The 20,491-nt window shown below is 46.1% G+C and overlaps 9 non-coding genes across 9 annotated transcripts; all 9 read left to right on the forward strand.

The window, feature by feature from the left end:
- The first annotated feature begins 113 nt into the window (after window positions 1-113).
- Window positions 114-304, forward strand: LOC130314483 (U2 spliceosomal RNA). Its single transcript, XR_008862161.1, has one exon. It is a non-coding gene; the product is annotated as a U2 spliceosomal RNA (small nuclear RNA).
- A 2,092-nt stretch (window positions 305-2,396) lies between these two features.
- LOC130314495 (U2 spliceosomal RNA) lies at window positions 2,397-2,587 on the forward strand. The gene has a single exon (XR_008862172.1). It is a non-coding gene; the product is annotated as a U2 spliceosomal RNA (small nuclear RNA).
- A 2,091-nt stretch (window positions 2,588-4,678) lies between these two features.
- On the forward strand, window positions 4,679-4,869 carry LOC130314503 (U2 spliceosomal RNA). Its single transcript, XR_008862176.1, has one exon. It is a non-coding gene; the product is annotated as a U2 spliceosomal RNA (small nuclear RNA).
- A 2,086-nt stretch (window positions 4,870-6,955) lies between these two features.
- Window positions 6,956-7,146, forward strand: LOC130314504 (U2 spliceosomal RNA). Its single transcript, XR_008862177.1, has one exon. It is a non-coding gene; the product is annotated as a U2 spliceosomal RNA (small nuclear RNA).
- Window positions 7,147-9,235: 2,089 nt separating this feature from the next.
- Window positions 9,236-9,426, forward strand: LOC130314472 (U2 spliceosomal RNA). Its single transcript, XR_008862151.1, has one exon. It is a non-coding gene; the product is annotated as a U2 spliceosomal RNA (small nuclear RNA).
- A 2,087-nt stretch (window positions 9,427-11,513) lies between these two features.
- Window positions 11,514-11,704, forward strand: LOC130314473 (U2 spliceosomal RNA). The gene has a single exon (XR_008862152.1). It is a non-coding gene; the product is annotated as a U2 spliceosomal RNA (small nuclear RNA).
- A 2,090-nt stretch (window positions 11,705-13,794) lies between these two features.
- LOC130314475 (U2 spliceosomal RNA) lies at window positions 13,795-13,985 on the forward strand. Its single transcript, XR_008862153.1, has one exon. It is a non-coding gene; the product is annotated as a U2 spliceosomal RNA (small nuclear RNA).
- Window positions 13,986-16,068: 2,083 nt separating this feature from the next.
- LOC130314476 (U2 spliceosomal RNA) lies at window positions 16,069-16,259 on the forward strand. Its single transcript, XR_008862154.1, has one exon. It is a non-coding gene; the product is annotated as a U2 spliceosomal RNA (small nuclear RNA).
- A 2,094-nt stretch (window positions 16,260-18,353) lies between these two features.
- Window positions 18,354-18,544, forward strand: LOC130314477 (U2 spliceosomal RNA). Its single transcript, XR_008862155.1, has one exon. It is a non-coding gene; the product is annotated as a U2 spliceosomal RNA (small nuclear RNA).
- The last annotated feature ends 1,947 nt before the right edge of the window (window positions 18,545-20,491 follow it).

Below are 20,491 nucleotides of genomic sequence, written 5' to 3' on the forward strand. Positions count from 1 at the left end.
TGACTGCCCCCCAGCCCAGAGTGTGCATGGAAAATTGTCTGGCAGCCTCCCTGACAGCAAGCAGTGATAGTGCCCATGAAGGGGACCTTGTTGGGCCCGCCCCTTTCACGGTTATCGCTTCTCGGCCTTTTGGCTAAGATCAAGTGTAGTATCTGTTCTTATCAGTTTAATATCTGATACGTCCCCTATCTGGGGACCATATATTAAATGGATTTTTGAGAACGGGGGCCGATTTCGAAGCTTGCTTCCGTCGCCCTATGCATTGACCCGATATGGCAGTATCTTCGGGTACAGTGCACCACCCCCTTACAGGGTTAAAAAGAAAGATTCCTACTTTCATTGCTACCTGCTTGCTGGCTAGCCAGCTAGCCAGCCCTGTGGGCCTTGCTGCTGCTGCAGCCAAAAAACAAAAGGTGGTGCTGCTGCTGCTTCTGCTGCTTCTGCTTCTGCTTGTGTCTGGCCCCTGTTGGAGCGTCCAGGCACAGGACTTCTGCTGCTGCTGACTAAATGGCCTCCTTAATTGGATCATTTGAGTAGCCAGCACACCTGTGCAGGTAGGGCATGACATGATAGGCAGCTGCCTTGATAGCGGGTGGGTGCTGAATGTTCCTAATTGACAAAATAAGATTAATGCTTATGAAGAAATATAAAATCTCATCCCTTCCCCAATATCGCGCCACACCCCTACCCCTTAATTCCCTGGTTGAACGTGATGGACATATGTCTTTTTTCGACCGTACTAACTATGTAACTATGTAACATAACATGGGGGGGGGGGTCTCCTGGCTGTTCACACAGGTGTGTCATTGCTGTACATTGACCATGCATTGCTTCTGTGGTATTGCAAAGGCAAAGACAAATGCTTCCAGCCATCCATTGCACTAATGGATTGGTCATCAGCTGGCTGTCTATGTCCCGCATCAATATAGACCAAAGTACAGAGGGTTAGGCTATGCTATTGTGCACCTACCTGATGCATCAGAAGGTGCGAGGCCCTTGCTAAATTCTGTGCACAGACTTTGAGATCTATGCTTTAGACTGTATCTAAACCTGCTCCAACATGGACTGACATTCTGGCCTACTTTCAGCCGATGCGACTTGTCTGTCGCTGAACAGTCGCTTTTTATGTATTCAGCACCTATGTATAATGTTGTAAAAATGCTCTAGAAGCTAAAGTCGCAGAAATGTCACACATATTTGGCCTGCAACTTTCTGTGCGACAAATTCAGACAGGAAAAATCAGTATAAATCCTTAGAAAATTATCCCCCAGTGTCTCCATCTGCTGGCGGTATTGAATAAGCATTGCTGCACTGATGGGGTATGCATTAGACGAAAAAAAAGAAGAAAAAGAAGAATAATACGCCCAGAAAAGAGGCGAAAAGGAGAAAAACGTAAAAAAACGTGAAAAAAAAGTAAGAGGAAGAGAAGGGAAAAAAAGGTGGAAATGGGTTTAAAAGTGATTTCGGCGGAGAAATATATATATATATATATATATATATATATATATATATATATATATATATGCGCACACACACACATAGATATAAACGTATTCTCCGTTGAGATATTGCAGCCGCTGCTGTGTCCAGGCCCAGGAGCCTTAGCACTGTGCTGTGATGTCACTCAATACCACTGACATCACTAGGTGTAAACAACATCTCTCCTTTGCTGTGTATGTGACTATGGAGCTGTTTGGTGATGTCGTCTATTACGGCCTTCATAGAAGCAACAGGAGATTGTTGCATCCATCTTGAACCCTCAGAACTACAGTGCTATGATGTCACTCACTTCCACAGGCCTTGCAGAGTGTAAACAACAACAACCCAGCTTTGTTGTGTATGTAACCAAAGGGATTTGTGATGTCACCTAGAACCTTCACAGCAGCGACAGCTTTATGAGGAGCATCAGCACTGCTCTGCCTGAGCAGAACCATCACCGCCATAGGTTGTCAAATAACCCGGATTTAACCCACACAGGTAAGTCCAATGGGGTGCAGGCATGTCCTCTATGCTTACAGCTTCCCGTGGGTGTTGGTTTGATACCGTTTGGGGACAGCCAAGGAGGCATCTGCAGGCAACAAAGGTAGGTGTGTGCTTGTGTGTGTGTTTCCTATGCAGATCCTAAGCCCAGTGTCACATGCAAGTAGGAGGAGTAAGAAGGGTTCCTGGCAAATCCGGGTTATGGATTGCATTTAAAAAGGCCCCGTGGGAGTGCAATGGGCCCCTGTCTTGCTGCTTAGCAATAATGGTATGGGTTTAGGTTCTGCTGTGTGTACTGGTGGTTGACTGCCCCCCAGCCCAGAGTGTGCATGGAAAATTGTCTGGCAGCCTCCCTGACAGCAAGCAGTGATAGTGCCCATGAAGGGGACCTTGTTGGGCCCGCCCCTTTCACGGTTATCGCTTCTCGGCCTTTTGGCTAAGATCAAGTGTAGTATCTGTTCTTATCAGTTTAATATCTGATACGTCCCCTATCTGGGGACCATATATTAAATGGATTTTTGAGAACGGGGGCCGATTTCGAAGCTTGCTTCCGTCGCCCTATGCATTGACCCGATATGGCAGTATCTTCGGGTACAGTGCACCACCCCCTTACAGGGTTAAAAAGAAAGATTCCTACTTTCATTGCTACCTGCTTGCTGGCTAGCCAGCTAGCCAGCCCTGTGGGCCTTGCTGCTGCTGCAGCCAAAAAACAAAAGGTGGTGCTGCTGCTGCTTCTGCTGCTTCTGCTTCTGCTTGTGTCTGGCCCCTGTTGGAGCGTCCAGGCACAGGACTTCTGCTGCTGCTGACTAAATGGCCTCCTTAATTGGATCATTTGAGTAGCCAGCACACCTGTGCAGGTAGGGCATGACATGATAGGCAGCTGCCTTGATAGCGGGTGGGTGCTGAATGTTCCTAATTGACAAAATAAGATTAATGCTTATGAAGAAATATAAAATCTCATCCCTTCCCCAATATCGCGCCACACCCCTACCCCTTAATTCCCTGGTTGAACGTGATGGACATATGTCTTTTTTCGACCGTACTAACTATGTAACTATGTAACATAACATGGGGGGGGGGGGGTCTCCTGGCTGTTCACACAGGTGTGTCATTGCTGTACATTGACCATGCATTGCTTCTGTGGTATTGCAAAGGCAAAGACAAATGCTTCCAGCCATCCATTGCACTAATGGATTGGTCATCAGCTGGCTGTCTATGTCCCGCATCAATATAGACCAAAGTACAGAGGGTTAGGCTATGCTATTGTGCACCTACCTGATGCATCAGAAGGTGCGAGGCCCTTGCTAAATTCTGTGCACAGACTTTGAGATCTATGCTTTAGACTGTATCTAAACCTGCTCCAACATGGACTGACATTCTGGCCTACTTTCAGCCGATGCGACTTGTCTGTCGCTGAACAGTCGCTTTTTATGTATTCAGCACCTATGTATAATGTTGTAAAAATGCTCTAGAAGCTAAAGTCGCAGAAATGTCACACATATTTGGCCTGCAACTTTCTGTGCGACAAATTCAGACAGGAAAAATCAGTATAAATCCTTAGAAAATTATCCCCCAGTGTCTCCATCTGCTGGCGGTATTGAATAAGCATTGCTGCACTGATGGGGTATGCATTAGACGAAAAAAAAAGAAGAAAAAGAAGAATAATACGCCCAGAAAAGAGGCGAAAAGGAGAAAAACGTAAAAAAACGTGAAAAAAAAGTAAGAGGAAGAGAAGGGAAAAAAAGGTGGAAATGGGTTTAAAAGTGATTTCGGCGGAGAAATATATATATATATATATATATATATATATATATATATATATATATGCGCACACACACACATAGATATAAACGTATTCTCCGTTGAGATATTGCAGCCGCTGCTGTGTCCAGGCCCAGGAGCCTTAGCACTGTGCTGTGATGTCACTCAATACCACTGACATCACTAGGTGTAAACAACATCTCTCCTTTGCTGTGTATGTGACTATGGAGCTGTTTGGTGATGTCGTCTATTACGGCCTTCATAGAAGCAACAGGAGATTGTTGCATCCATCTTGAACCCTCAGAACTACAGTGCTATGATGTCACTCACTTCCACAGGCCTTGCAGAGTGTAAACAACAACAACCCAGCTTTGTTGTGTATGTAACCAAAGGGATTTGTGATGTCACCTAGAACCTTCACAGCAGCGACAGCTTTATGAGGAGCATCAGCACTGCTCTGCCTGAGCAGAACCATCACCGCCATAGGTTGTCAAATAACCCGGATTTAACCCACACAGGTAAGTCCAATGGGGTGCAGGCATGTCCTCTATGCTTACAGCTTCCCGTGGGTGTTGGTTTGATACCGTTTGGGGACAGCCAAGGAGGCATCTGCAGGCAACAAAGGTAGGTGTGTGCTTGTGTGTGTGTTTCCTATGCAGATCCTAAGCCCAGTGTCACATGCAAGTAGGAGGAGTAAGAAGGGTTCCTGGCAAATCCGGGTTATGGATTGCATTTAAAAAGGCCCCGTGGGAGTGCAATGGGCCCCTGTCTTGCTGCTTAGCAATAATGGTATGGGTTTAGGTTCTGCTGTGTGTACTGGTGGTTGACTGCCCCCCAGCCCAGAGTGTGCATGGAAAATTGTCTGGCAGCCTCCCTGACAGCAAGCAGTGATAGTGCCCATGAAGGGGACCTTGTTGGGCCCGCCCCTTTCACGGTTATCGCTTCTCGGCCTTTTGGCTAAGATCAAGTGTAGTATCTGTTCTTATCAGTTTAATATCTGATACGTCCCCTATCTGGGGACCATATATTAAATGGATTTTTGAGAACGGGGGCCGATTTCGAAGCTTGCTTCCGTCGCCCTATGCATTGACCCGATATGGCAGTATCTTCGGGTACAGTGCACCACCCCCTTACAGGGTTAAAAAGAAAGATTCCTACTTTCATTGCTACCTGCTTGCTGGCTAGCCAGCTAGCCAGCCCTGTGGGCCTTGCTGCTGCTGCAGCCAAAAAACAAAAGGTGGTGCTGCTGCTGCTTCTGCTGCTTCTGCTTCTGCTTGTGTCTGGCCCCTGTTGGAGCGTCCAGGCACAGGACTTCTGCTGCTGCTGACTAAATGGCCTCCTTAATTGGATCATTTGAGTAGCCAGCACACCTGTGCAGGTAGGGCATGACATGATAGGCAGCTGCCTTGATAGCGGGTGGGTGCTGAATGTTCCTAATTGACAAAATAAGATTAATGCTTATGAAGAAATATAAAATCTCATCCCTTCCCCAATATCGCGCCACACCCCTACCCCTTAATTCCCTGGTTGAACGTGATGGACATATGTCTTTTTTCGACCGTACTAACTATGTAACTATGTAACATAACATGGGGGGGGGGGTCTCCTGGCTGTTCACACAGGTGTGTCATTGCTGTACATTGACCATGCATTGCTTCTGTGGTATTGCAAAGGCAAAGACAAATGCTTCCAGCCATCCATTGCACTAATGGATTGGTCATCAGCTGGCTGTCTATGTCCCGCATCAATATAGACCAAAGTACAGAGGGTTAGGCTATGCTATTGTGCACCTACCTGATGCATCAGAAGGTGCGAGGCCCTTGCTAAATTCTGTGCACAGACTTTGAGATCTATGCTTTAGACTGTATCTAAACCTGCTCCAACATGGACTGACATTCTGGCCTACTTTCAGCCGATGCGACTTGTCTGTCGCTGAACAGTCGCTTTTTATGTATTCAGCACCTATGTATAATGTTGTAAAAATGCTCTAGAAGCTAAAGTCGCAGAAATGTCACACATATTTGGCCTGCAACTTTCTGTGCGACAAATTCAGACAGGAAAAATCAGTATAAATCCTTAGAAAATTATCCCCCAGTGTCTCCATCTGCTGGCGGTATTGAATAAGCATTGCTGCACTGATGGGGTATGCATTAGACGAAAAAAAAGAAGAAAAAGAAGAATAATACGCCCAGAAAAGAGGCGAAAAGGAGAAAAACGTAAAAAAACGTGAAAAAAAAGTAAGAGGAAGAGAAGGGAAAAAAAGGTGGAAATGGGTTTAAAAGTGATTTCGGCGGAGAAATATATATATATATATATATATATATATATATATATATATATATGCGCACACACACACATAGATATAAACGTATTCTCCGTTGAGATATTGCAGCCGCTGCTGTGTCCAGGCCCAGGAGCCTTAGCACTGTGCTGTGATGTCACTCAATACCACTGACATCACTAGGTGTAAACAACATCTCTCCTTTGCTGTGTATGTGACTATGGAGCTGTTTGGTGATGTCGTCTATTACGGCCTTCATAGAAGCAACAGGAGATTGTTGCATCCATCTTGAACCCTCAGAACTACAGTGCTATGATGTCACTCACTTCCACAGGCCTTGCAGAGTGTAAACAACAACAACCCAGCTTTGTTGTGTATGTAACCAAAGGGATTTGTGATGTCACCTAGAACCTTCACAGCAGCGACAGCTTTATGAGGAGCATCAGCACTGCTCTGCCTGAGCAGAACCATCACCGCCATAGGTTGTCAAATAACCCGGATTTAACCCACACAGGTAAGTCCAATGGGGTGCAGGCATGTCCTCTATGCTTACAGCTTCCCGTGGGTGTTGGTTTGATACCGTTTGGGGACAGCCAAGGAGGCATCTGCAGGCAACAAAGGTAGGTGTGTGCTTGTGTGTGTGTTTCCTATGCAGATCCTAAGCCCAGTGTCACATGCAAGTAGGAGGAGTAAGAAGGGTTCCTGGCAAATCCGGGTTATGGATTGCATTTAAAAAGGCCCCGTGGGAGTGCAATGGGCCCCTGTCTTGCTGCTTAGCAATAATGGTATGGGTTTAGGTTCTGCTGTGTGTACTGGTGGTTGACTGCCCCCCAGCCCAGAGTGTGCATGGAAAATTGTCTGGCAGCCTCCCTGACAGCAAGCAGTGATAGTGCCCATGAAGGGGACCTTGTTGGGCCCGCCCCTTTCACGGTTATCGCTTCTCGGCCTTTTGGCTAAGATCAAGTGTAGTATCTGTTCTTATCAGTTTAATATCTGATACGTCCCCTATCTGGGGACCATATATTAAATGGATTTTTGAGAACGGGGGCCGATTTCGAAGCTTGCTTCCGTCGCCCTATGCATTGACCCGATATGGCAGTATCTTCGGGTACAGTGCACCACCCCCTTACAGGGTTAAAAAGAAAGATTCCTACTTTCATTGCTACCTGCTTGCTGGCTAGCCAGCTAGCCAGCCCTGTGGGCCTTGCTGCTGCTGCAGCCAAAAAACAAAAGGTGGTGCTGCTGCTGCTTCTGCTGCTTCTGCTTCTGCTTGTGTCTGGCCCCTGTTGGAGCGTCCAGGCACAGGACTTCTGCTGCTGCTGACTAAATGGCCTCCTTAATTGGATCATTTGAGTAGCCAGCACACCTGTGCAGGTAGGGCATGACATGATAGGCAGCTGCCTTGATAGCGGGTGGGTGCTGAATGTTCCTAATTGACAAAATAAGATTAATGCTTATGAAGAAATATAAAATCTCATCCCTTCCCCAATATCGCGCCACACCCCTACCCCTTAATTCCCTGGTTGAACGTGATGGACATATGTCTTTTTTCGACCGTACTAACTATGTAACTATGTAACATAACATGGGGGGGGGGGGTCTCCTGGCTGTTCACACAGGTGTGTCATTGCTGTACATTGACCATGCATTGCTTCTGTGGTATTGCAAAGGCAAAGACAAATGCTTCCAGCCATCCATTGCACTAATGGATTGGTCATCAGCTGGCTGTCTATGTCCCGCATCAATATAGACCAAAGTACAGAGGGTTAGGCTATGCTATTGTGCACCTACCTGATGCATCAGAAGGTGCGAGGCCCTTGCTAAATTCTGTGCACAGACTTTGAGATCTATGCTTTAGACTGTATCTAAACCTGCTCCAACATGGACTGACATTCTGGCCTACTTTCAGCCGATGCGACTTGTCTGTCGCTGAACAGTCGCTTTTTATGTATTCAGCACCTATGTATAATGTTGTAAAAATGCTCTAGAAGCTAAAGTCGCAGAAATGTCACACATATTTGGCCTGCAACTTTCTGTGCGACAAATTCAGACAGGAAAAATCAGTATAAATCCTTAGAAAATTATCCCCCAGTGTCTCCATCTGCTGGCGGTATTGAATAAGCATTGCTGCACTGATGGGGTATGCATTAGACGAAAAAAAAGAAGAAAAAGAAGAATAATACGCCCAGAAAAGAGGCGAAAAGGAGAAAAACGTAAAAAAACGTGAAAAAAAAGTAAGAGGAAGAGAAGGGAAAAAAAGGTGGAAATGGGTTTAAAAGTGATTTCGGCGGAGAAATATATATATATATATATATATATATATATATATATATATATATATGCGCACACACACACATAGATATAAACGTATTCTCCGTTGAGATATTGCAGCCGCTGCTGTGTCCAGGCCCAGGAGCCTTAGCACTGTGCTGTGATGTCACTCAATACCACTGACATCACTAGGTGTAAACAACATCTCTCCTTTGCTGTGTATGTGACTATGGAGCTGTTTGGTGATGTCGTCTATTACGGCCTTCATAGAAGCAACAGGAGATTGTTGCATCCATCTTGAACCCTCAGAACTACAGTGCTATGATGTCACTCACTTCCACAGGCCTTGCAGAGTGTAAACAACAACAACCCAGCTTTGTTGTGTATGTAACCAAAGGGATTTGTGATGTCACCTAGAACCTTCACAGCAGCGACAGCTTTATGAGGAGCATCAGCACTGCTCTGCCTGAGCAGAACCATCACCGCCATAGGTTGTCAAATAACCCGGATTTAACCCACACAGGTAAGTCCAATGGGGTGCAGGCATGTCCTCTATGCTTACAGCTTCCCGTGGGTGTTGGTTTGATACCGTTTGGGGACAGCCAAGGAGGCATCTGCAGGCAACAAAGGTAGGTGTGTGCTTGTGTGTGTGTTTCCTATGCAGATCCTAAGCCCAGTGTCACATGCAAGTAGGAGGAGTAAGAAGGGTTCCTGGCAAATCCGGGTTATGGATTGCATTTAAAAAGGCCCCGTGGGAGTGCAATGGGCCCCTGTCTTGCTGCTTAGCAATAATGGTATGGGTTTAGGTTCTGCTGTGTGTACTGGTGGTTGACTGCCCCCCAGCCCAGAGTGTGCATGGAAAATTGTCTGGCAGCCTCCCTGACAGCAAGCAGTGATAGTGCCCATGAAGGGGACCTTGTTGGGCCCGCCCCTTTCACGGTTATCGCTTCTCGGCCTTTTGGCTAAGATCAAGTGTAGTATCTGTTCTTATCAGTTTAATATCTGATACGTCCCCTATCTGGGGACCATATATTAAATGGATTTTTGAGAACGGGGGCCGATTTCGAAGCTTGCTTCCGTCGCCCTATGCATTGACCCGATATGGCAGTATCTTCGGGTACAGTGCACCACCCCCTTACAGGGTTAAAAAGAAAGATTCCTACTTTCATTGCTACCTGCTTGCTGGCTAGCCAGCTAGCCAGCCCTGTGGGCCTTGCTGCTGCTGCAGCCAAAAAACAAAAGGTGGTGCTGCTGCTGCTTCTGCTGCTTCTGCTTCTGCTTGTGTCTGGCCCCTGTTGGAGCGTCCAGGCACAGGACTTCTGCTGCTGCTGACTAAATGGCCTCCTTAATTGGATCATTTGAGTAGCCAGCACACCTGTGCAGGTAGGGCATGACATGATAGGCAGCTGCCTTGATAGCGGGTGGGTGCTGAATGTTCCTAATTGACAAAATAAGATTAATGCTTATGAAGAAATATAAAATCTCATCCCTTCCCCAATATCGCGCCACACCCCTACCCCTTAATTCCCTGGTTGAACGTGATGGACATATGTCTTTTTTCGACCGTACTAACTATGTAACTATGTAACATAACATGGGGGGGGGGGGTCTCCTGGCTGTTCACACAGGTGTGTCATTGCTGTACATTGACCATGCATTGCTTCTGTGGTATTGCAAAGGCAAAGACAAATGCTTCCAGCCATCCATTGCACTAATGGATTGGTCATCAGCTGGCTGTCTATGTCCCGCATCAATATAGACCAAAGTACAGAGGGTTAGGCTATGCTATTGTGCACCTACCTGATGCATCAGAAGGTGCGAGGCCCTTGCTAAATTCTGTGCACAGACTTTGAGATCTATGCTTTAGACTGTATCTAAACCTGCTCCAACATGGACTGACATTCTGGCCTACTTTCAGCCGATGCGACTTGTCTGTCGCTGAACAGTCGCTTTTTATGTATTCAGCACCTATGTATAATGTTGTAAAAATGCTCTAGAAGCTAAAGTCGCAGAAATGTCACACATATTTGGCCTGCAACTTTCTGTGCGACAAATTCAGACAGGAAAAATCAGTATAAATCCTTAGAAAATTATCCCCCAGTGTCTCCATCTGCTGGCGGTATTGAATAAGCATTGCTGCACTGATGGGGTATGCATTAGACGAAAAAAAAGAAGAAAAAGAAGAATAATACGCCCAGAAAAGAGGCGAAAAGGAGAAAAACGTAAAAAAACGTGAAAAAAAAGTAAGAGGAAGAGAAGGGAAAAAAAGGTGGAAATGGGTTTAAAAGTGATTTCGGCGGAGAAATATATATATATATATATATATATATATATATATATATATATATGCGCACACACACACATAGATATAAACGTATTCTCCGTTGAGATATTGCAGCCGCTGCTGTGTCCAGGCCCAGGAGCCTTAGCACTGTGCTGTGATGTCACTCAATACCACTGACATCACTAGGTGTAAACAACATCTCTCCTTTGCTGTGTATGTGACTATGGAGCTGTTTGGTGATGTCGTCTATTACGGCCTTCATAGAAGCAACAGGAGATTGTTGCATCCATCTTGAACCCTCAGAACTACAGTGCTATGATGTCACTCACTTCCACAGGCCTTGCAGAGTGTAAACAACAACAACCCAGCTTTGTTGTGTATGTAACCAAAGGGATTTGTGATGTCACCTAGAACCTTCACAGCAGCGACAGCTTTATGAGGAGCATCAGCACTGCTCTGCCTGAGCAGAACCATCACCGCCATAGGTTGTCAAATAACCCGGATTTAACCCACACAGGTAAGTCCAATGGGGTGCAGGCATGTCCTCTATGCTTACAGCTTCCCGTGGGTGTTGGTTTGATACCGTTTGGGGACAGCCAAGGAGGCATCTGCAGGCAACAAAGGTAGGTGTGTGCTTGTGTGTGTGTTTCCTATGCAGATCCTAAGCCCAGTGTCACATGCAAGTAGGAGGAGTAAGAAGGGTTCCTGGCAAATCCGGGTTATGGATTGCATTTAAAAAGGCCCCGTGGGAGTGCAATGGGCCCCTGTCTTGCTGCTTAGCAATAATGGTATGGGTTTAGGTTCTGCTGTGTGTACTGGTGGTTGACTGCCCCCCAGCCCAGAGTGTGCATGGAAAATTGTCTGGCAGCCTCCCTGACAGCAAGCAGTGATAGTGCCCATGAAGGGGACCTTGTTGGGCCCGCCCCTTTCACGGTTATCGCTTCTCGGCCTTTTGGCTAAGATCAAGTGTAGTATCTGTTCTTATCAGTTTAATATCTGATACGTCCCCTATCTGGGGACCATATATTAAATGGATTTTTGAGAACGGGGGCCGATTTCGAAGCTTGCTTCCGTCGCCCTATGCATTGACCCGATATGGCAGTATCTTCGGGTACAGTGCACCACCCCCTTACAGGGTTAAAAAGAAAGATTCCTACTTTCATTGCTACCTGCTTGCTGGCTAGCCAGCTAGCCAGCCCTGTGGGCCTTGCTGCTGCTGCAGCCAAAAAACAAAAGGTGGTGCTGCTGCTGCTTCTGCTGCTTCTGCTTCTGCTTGTGTCTGGCCCCTGTTGGAGCGTCCAGGCACAGGACTTCTGCTGCTGCTGACTAAATGGCCTCCTTAATTGGATCATTTGAGTAGCCAGCACACCTGTGCAGGTAGGGCATGACATGATAGGCAGCTGCCTTGATAGCGGGTGGGTGCTGAATGTTCCTAATTGACAAAATAAGATTAATGCTTATGAAGAAATATAAAATCTCATCCCTTCCCCAATATCGCGCCACACCCCTACCCCTTAATTCCCTGGTTGAACGTGATGGACATATGTCTTTTTTCGACCGTACTAACTATGTAACTATGTAACATAACATGGGGGGGGGGGTCTCCTGGCTGTTCACACAGGTGTGTCATTGCTGTACATTGACCATGCATTGCTTCTGTGGTATTGCAAAGGCAAAGACAAATGCTTCCAGCCATCCATTGCACTAATGGATTGGTCATCAGCTGGCTGTCTATGTCCCGCATCAATATAGACCAAAGTACAGAGGGTTAGGCTATGCTATTGTGCACCTACCTGATGCATCAGAAGGTGCGAGGCCCTTGCTAAATTCTGTGCACAGACTTTGAGATCTATGCTTTAGACTGTATCTAAACCTGCTCCAACATGGACTGACATTCTGGCCTACTTTCAGCCGATGCGACTTGTCTGTCGCTGAACAGTCGCTTTTTATGTATTCAGCACCTATGTATAATGTTGTAAAAATGCTCTAGAAGCTAAAGTCGCAGAAATGTCACACATATTTGGCCTGCAACTTTCTGTGCGACAAATTCAGACAGGAAAAATCAGTATAAATCCTTAGAAAATTATCCCCCAGTGTCTCCATCTGCTGGCGGTATTGAATAAGCATTGCTGCACTGATGGGGTATGCATTAGACGAAAAAAAAGAAGAAAAAGAAGAATAATACGCCCAGAAAAGAGGCGAAAAGGAGAAAAACGTAAAAAAACGTGAAAAAAAAGTAAGAGGAAGAGAAGGGAAAAAAAGGTGGAAATGGGTTTAAAAGTGATTTCGGCGGAGAAATATATATATATATATATATATATATATATATATATATATATATATATGCGCACACACACACATAGATATAAACGTATTCTCCGTTGAGATATTGCAGCCGCTGCTGTGTCCAGGCCCAGGAGCCTTAGCACTGTGCTGTGATGTCACTCAATACCACTGACATCACTAGGTGTAAACAACATCTCTCCTTTGCTGTGTATGTGACTATGGAGCTGTTTGGTGATGTCGTCTATTACGGCCTTCATAGAAGCAACAGGAGATTGTTGCATCCATCTTGAACCCTCAGAACTACAGTGCTATGATGTCACTCACTTCCACAGGCCTTGCAGAGTGTAAACAACAACAACCCAGCTTTGTTGTGTATGTAACCAAAGGGATTTGTGATGTCACCTAGAACCTTCACAGCAGCGACAGCTTTATGAGGAGCATCAGCACTGCTCTGCCTGAGCAGAACCATCACCGCCATAGGTTGTCAAATAACCCGGATTTAACCCACACAGGTAAGTCCAATGGGGTGCAGGCATGTCCTCTATGCTTACAGCTTCCCGTGGGTGTTGATTTGATACCGTTTGGGGACAGCCAAGGAGGCATCTGCAGGCAACAAAGGTAGGTGTGTGCTTGTGTGTGTGTTTCCTATGCAGATCCTAAGCCCAGTGTCACATGCAAGTAGGAGGAGTAAGAAGGGTTCCTGGCAAATCCGGGTTATGGATTGCATTTAAAAAGGCCCCGTGGGAGTGCAATGGGCCCCTGTCTTGCTGCTTAGCAATAATGGTATGGGTTTAGGTTCTGCTGTGTGTACTGGTGGTTGACTGCCCCCCAGCCCAGAGTGTGCATGGAAAATTGTCTGGCAGCCTCCCTGACAGCAAGCAGTGATAGTGCCCATGAAGGGGACCTTGTTGGGCCCGCCCCTTTCACGGTTATCGCTTCTCGGCCTTTTGGCTAAGATCAAGTGTAGTATCTGTTCTTATCAGTTTAATATCTGATACGTCCCCTATCTGGGGACCATATATTAAATGGATTTTTGAGAACGGGGGCCGATTTCGAAGCTTGCTTCCGTCGCCCTATGCATTGACCCGATATGGCAGTATCTTCGGGTACAGTGCACCACCCCCTTACAGGGTTAAAAAGAAAGATTCCTACTTTCATTGCTACCTGCTTGCTGGCTAGCCAGCTAGCCAGCCCTGTGGGCCTTGCTGCTGCTGCAGCCAAAAAACAAAAGGTGGTGCTGCTGCTGCTGCTTCTGCTTCTGCTTGTGTCTGGCCCCTGTTGGAGCGTCCAGGCACAGGACTTCTGCTGCTGCTGACTAAATGGCCTCCTTAATTGGATCATTTGAGTAGCCAGCACACCTGTGCAGGTAGGGCATGACATGATAGGCAGCTGCCTTGATAGCGGGTGGGTGCTGAATGTTCCTAATTGACAAAATAAGATTAATGCTTATGAAGAAATATAAAATCTCATCCCTTCCCCAATATCGCGCCACACCCCTACCCCTTAATTCCCTGGTTGAACGTGATGGACATATGTCTTTTTTCGACCGTACTAACTATGTAACTATGTAACATAACATGGGGGGGGGGTCTCCTGGCTGTTCACACAGGTGTGTCATTGCTGTACATTGACCATGCATTGCTTCTGTGGTATTGCAAAGGCAAAGACAAATGCTTCCAGCCATCCATTGCACTAATGGATTGGTCATCAGCTGGCTGTCTATGTCCCGCATCAATATAGACCAAAGTACAGAGGGTTAGGCTATGCTATTGTGCACCTACCTGATGCATCAGAAGGTGCGAGGCCCTTGCTAAATTCTGTGCACAGACTTTGAGATCTATGCTTTAGACTGTATCTAAACCTGCTCCAACATGGACTGACATTCTGGCCTACTTTCAGCCGATGCGACTTGTCTGTCGCTGAACAGTCGCTTTTTATGTATTCAGCACCTATGTATAATGTTGTAAAAATGCTCTAGAAGCTAAAGTCGCAGAAATGTCACACATATTTGGCCTGCAACTTTCTGTGCGACAAATTCAGACAGGAAAAATCAGTATAAATCCTTAGAAAATTATCCCCCAGTGTCTCCATCTGCTGGCGGTATTGAATAAGCATTGCTGCACTGATGGGGTATGCATTAGACGAAAAAAAAGAAGAAAAAGAAGAATAATACGCCCAGAAAAGAGGCGAAAAGGAGAAAAACGTAAAAAAACGTGAAAAAAAAGTAAGAGGAAGAGAAGGGAAAAAAAGGTGGAAATGGGTTTAAAAGTGATTTCGGCGGAGAAATATATATATATATATATATATATATATATATATATATATATATATATGCGCACACACACACATAGATATAAACGTATTCTCCGTTGAGATATTGCAGCCGCTGCTGTGTCCAGGCCCAGGAGCCTTAGCACTGTGCTGTGATGTCACTCAATACCACTGACATCACTAGGTGTAAACAACATCTCTCCTTTGCTGTGTATGTGACTATGGAGCTGTTTGGTGATGTTGTCTATTACGGCCTTCATAGAAGCAACAGGAGATTGTTGCATCCATCTTGAACCCTCAGAACTACAGTGCTATGATGTCACTCACTTCCACAGGCCTTGCAGAGTGTAAACAACAACAACCCAGCTTTGTTGTGTATGTAACCAAAGGGATTTGTGATGTCACCTAGAACCTTCACAGCAGCGACAGCTTTATGAGGAGCATCAGCACTGCTCTGCCTGAGCAGAACCATCACCGCCATAGGTTGTCAAATAACCCGGATTTAACCCACACAGGTAAGTCCAATGGGGTGCAGGCATGTCCTCTATGCTTACAGCTTCCCGTGGGTGTTGGTTTGATACCGTTTGGGGACAGCCAAGGAGGCATCTGCAGGCAACAAAGGTAGGTGTGTGCTTGTGTGTGTGTTTCCTATGCAGATCCTAAGCCCAGTGTCACATGCAAGTAGGAGGAGTAAGAAGGGTTCCTGGCAAATCCGGGTTATGGATTGCATTTAAAAAGGCCCCGTGGGAGTGCAATGGGCCCCTGTCTTGCTGCTTAGCAATAATGGTATGGGTTTAGGTTCTGCTGTGTGTACTGGTGGTTGACTGCCCCCCAGCCCAGAGTGTGCATGGAAAATTGTCTGGCAGCCTCCCTGACAGCAAGCAGTGATAGTGCCCATGAAGGGGACCTTGTTGGGCCCGCCCCTTTCACGGTTATCGCTTCTCGGCCTTTTGGCTAAGATCAAGTGTAGTATCTGTTCTTATCAGTTTAATATCTGATACGTCCCCTATCTGGGGACCATATATTAAATGGATTTTTGAGAACGGGGGCCGATTTCGAAGCTTGCTTCCGTCGCCCTATGCATTGACCCGATATGGCAGTATCTTCGGGTACAGTGCACCACCCCCTTACAGGGTTAAAAAGAAAGATTCCTACTTTCATTGCTACCTGCTTGCTGGCTAGCCAGCTAGCCAGCCCTGTGGGCCTTGCTGCTGCTGCAGCCAAAAAACAAAAGGTGGTGCTGCTGCTGCTTCTGCTGCTTCTGCTTCTGCTTGTGTCTGGCCCCTGTTGGAGCGTCCAGGCACAGGACTTCTGCTGCTGCTGACTAAATGGCCTCCTTAATTGGATCATTTGAGTAGCCAGCACACCTGTGCAGGTAGGGCATGACATGATAGGCAGCTGCCTTGATAGCGGGTGGGTGCTGAATGTTCCTAATTGACAAAATAAGATTAATGCTTATGAAGAAATATAAAATCTCATCCCTTCCCCAATATCGCGCCACACCCCTACCCCTTAATTCCCTGGTTGAACGTGATGGACATATGTCTTTTTTCGACCGTACTAACTATGTAACTATGTAACATAACATGGGGGGGGGGGGGGGTCTCCTGGCTGTTCACACAGGTGTGTCATTGCTGTACATTGACCATGCATTGCTTCTGTGGTATTGCAAAGGCAAAGACAAATGCTTCCAGCCATCCATTGCACTAATGGATTGGTCATCAGCTGGCTGTCTATGTCCCGCATCAATATAGACCAAAGTACAGAGGGTTAGGCTATGCTATTGTGCACCTACCTGATGCATCAGAAGGTGCGAGGCCCTTGCTAAATTCTGTGCACAGACTTTGAGATCTATGCTTTAGACTGTATCTAAACCTGCTCCAACATGGACTGACATTCTGGCCTACTTTCAGCCGATGCGACTTGTCTGTCGCTGAACAGTCGCTTTTTATGTATTCAGCACCTATGTATAATGTTGTAAAAATGCTCTAGAAGCTAAAGTCGCAGAAATGTCACACATATTTGGCCTGCAACTTTCTGTGCGACAAATTCAGACAGGAAAAATCAGTATAAATCCTTAGAAAATTATCCCCCAGTGTCTCCATCTGCTGGCGGTATTGAATAAGCATTGCTGCACTGATGGGGTATGCATTAGACGAAAAAAAAGAAGAAAAAGAAGAATAATACGCCCAGAAAAGAGGCGAAAAGGAGAAAAACGTAAAAAAACGTGAAAAAAAAGTAAGAGGAAGAGAAGGGAAAAAAAGGTGGAAATGGGTTTAAAAGTGATTTCGGCGGAGAAATATATATATATATATATATATATATATATATATATATATATATATATGCGCACACACACACATAGATATAAACGTATTCTCCGTTGAGATATTGCAGCCGCTGCTGTGTCCAGGCCCAGGAGCCTTAGCACTGTGCTGTGATGTCACTCAATACCACTGACATCACTAGGTGTAAACAACATCTCTCCTTTGCTGTGTATGTGACTATGGAGCTGTTTGGTGATGTCGTCTATTACGGCCTTCATAGAAGCAACAGGAGATTGTTGCATCCATCTTGAACCCTCAGAACTACAGTGCTATGATGTCACTCACTTCCACAGGCCTTGCAGAGTGTAAACAACAACAACCCAGCTTTGTTGTGTATGTAACCAAAGGGATTTGTGATGTCACCTAGAACCTTCACAGCAGCGACAGCTTTATGAGGAGCATCAGCACTGCTCTGCCTGAGCAGAACCATCACCGCCATAGGTTGTCAAATAACCCGGATTTAACCCACACAGGTAAGTCCAATGGGGTGCAGGCATGTCCTCTATGCTTACAGCTTCCCGTGGGTGTTGGTTTGATACCGTTTGGGGACAGCCAAGGAGGCATCTGCAGGCAACAAAGGTAGGTGTGTGCTTGTGTGTGTGTTTCCTATGCAGATCCTAAGCCCAGTGTCACATGCAAGTAGGAGGAGTAAGAAGGGTTCCTGGCAAATCCGGGTTATGGATTGCATTTAAAAAGGCCCCGTGGGAGTGCAATGGGCCCCTGTCTTGCTGCTTAGCAATAATGGTATGGGTTTAGGTTCTGCTGTGTGTACTGGTGGTTGACTGCCCCCCAGCCCAGAGTGTGCATGGAAAATTGTCTGGCAGCCTCCCTGACAGCAAGCAGTGATAGTGCCCATGAAGGGGACCTTGTTGGGCCCGCCCCTTTCACGGTTATCGCTTCTCGGCCTTTTGGCTAAGATCAAGTGTAGTATCTGTTCTTATCAGTTTAATATCTGATACGTCCCCTATCTGGGGACCATATATTAAATGGATTTTTGAGAACGGGGGCCGATTTCGAAGCTTGCTTCCGTCGCCCTATGCATTGACCCGATATGGCAGTATCTTCGGGTACAGTGCACCACCCCCTTACAGGGTTAAAAAGAAAGATTCCTACTTTCATTGCTACCTGCTTGCTGGCTAGCCAGCTAGCCAGCCCTGTGGGCCTTGCTGCTGCTGCAGCCAAAAAACAAAAGGTGGTGCTGCTGCTGCTTCTGCTGCTTCTGCTTCTGCTTGTGTCTGGCCCCTGTTGGAGCGTCCAGGCACAGGACTTCTGCTGCTGCTGACTAAATGGCCTCCTTAATTGGATCATTTGAGTAGCCAGCACACCTGTGCAGGTAGGGCATGACATGATAGGCAGCTGCCTTGATAGCGGGTGGGTGCTGAATGTTCCTAATTGACAAAATAAGATTAATGCTTATGAAGAAATATAAAATCTCATCCCTTCCCCAATATCGCGCCACACCCCTACCCCTTAATTCCCTGGTTGAACGTGATGGACATATGTCTTTTTTCGACCGTACTAACTATGTAACTATGTAACATAACATGGGGGGGGGGGGTCTCCTGGCTGTTCACACAGGTGTGTCATTGCTGTACATTGACCATGCATTGCTTCTGTGGTATTGCAAAGGCAAAGACAAATGCTTCCAGCCATCCATTGCACTAATGGATTGGTCATCAGCTGGCTGTCTATGTCCCGCATCAATATAGACCAAAGTACAGAGGGTTAGGCTATGCTATTGTGCACCTACCTGATGCATCAGAAGGTGCGAGGCCCTTGCTAAATTCTGTGCACAGACTTTGAGATCTATGCTTTAGACTGTATCTAAACCTGCTCCAACATGGACTGACATTCTGGCCTACTTTCAGCCGATGCGACTTGTCTGTCGCTGAACAGTCGCTTTTTATGTATTCAGCACCTATGTATAATGTTGTAAAAATGCTCTAGAAGCTAAAGTCGCAGAAATGTCACACATATTTGGCCTGCAACTTTCTGTGCGACAAATTCAGACAGGAAAAATCAGTATAAATCCTTAGAAAATTATCCCCCAGTGTCTCCATCTGCTGGCGGTATTGAATAAGCATTGCTGCACTGATGGGGTATGCATTAGACGAAAAAAAAGAAGAAAAAGAAGAATAATACGCCCAGAAAAGAGGCGAAAAGGAGAAAAACGTAAAAAAACGTGAAAAAAAAGTAAGAGGAAGAGAAGGGAAAAAAAGGTGGAAATGGGTTTAAAAGTGATTTCGGCGGAGAAATATATATATATATATATATATATATATATATATATATATATATGCGCACACACACACATAGATATAAACGTATTCTCCGTTGAGATATTGCAGCCGCTGCTGTGTCCAGGCCCAGGAGCCTTAGCACTGTGCTGTGATGTCACTCAATACCACTGACATCACTAGGTGTAAACAACATCTCTCCTTTGCTGTGTATGTGACTATGGAGCTGTTTGGTGATGTCGTCTATTACGGCCTTCATAGAAGCAACAGGAGATTGTTGCATCCATCTTGAACCCTCAGAACTACAGTGCTATGATGTCACTCACTTCCACAGGCCTTGCAGAGTGTAAACAACAACAACCCAGCTTTGTTGTGTATGTAACCAAAGGGATTTGTGATGTCACCTAGAACCTTCACAGCAGCGACAGCTTTATGAGGAGCATCAGCACTGCTCTGCCTGAGCAGAACCATCACCGCCATAGGTTGTCAAATAACCCGGATTTAACCCACACAGGTAAGTCCAATGGGGTGCAGGCATGTCCTCTATGCTTACAGCTTCCCGTGGGTGTTGGTTTGATACCGTTTGGGGACAGCCAAGGAGGCATCTGCAGGCAACAAAGGTAGGTGTGTGCTTGTGTGTGTGTTTCCTATGCAGATCCTAAGCCCAGTGTCACATGCAAGTAGGAGGAGTAAGAAGGGTTCCTGGCAAATCCGGGTTATGGATTGCATTTAAAAAGGCCCCGTGGGAGTGCAATGGGCCCCTGTCTTGCTGCTTAGCAATAATGGTATGGGT

The sequence above is a fragment of the Hyla sarda genome, unplaced genomic scaffold, assembly GCF_029499605.1.
Source record: "Hyla sarda isolate aHylSar1 unplaced genomic scaffold, aHylSar1.hap1 scaffold_1827, whole genome shotgun sequence".
NCBI classification, from domain to species: Eukaryota; Metazoa; Chordata; class Amphibia; order Anura; family Hylidae; genus Hyla; species Hyla sarda.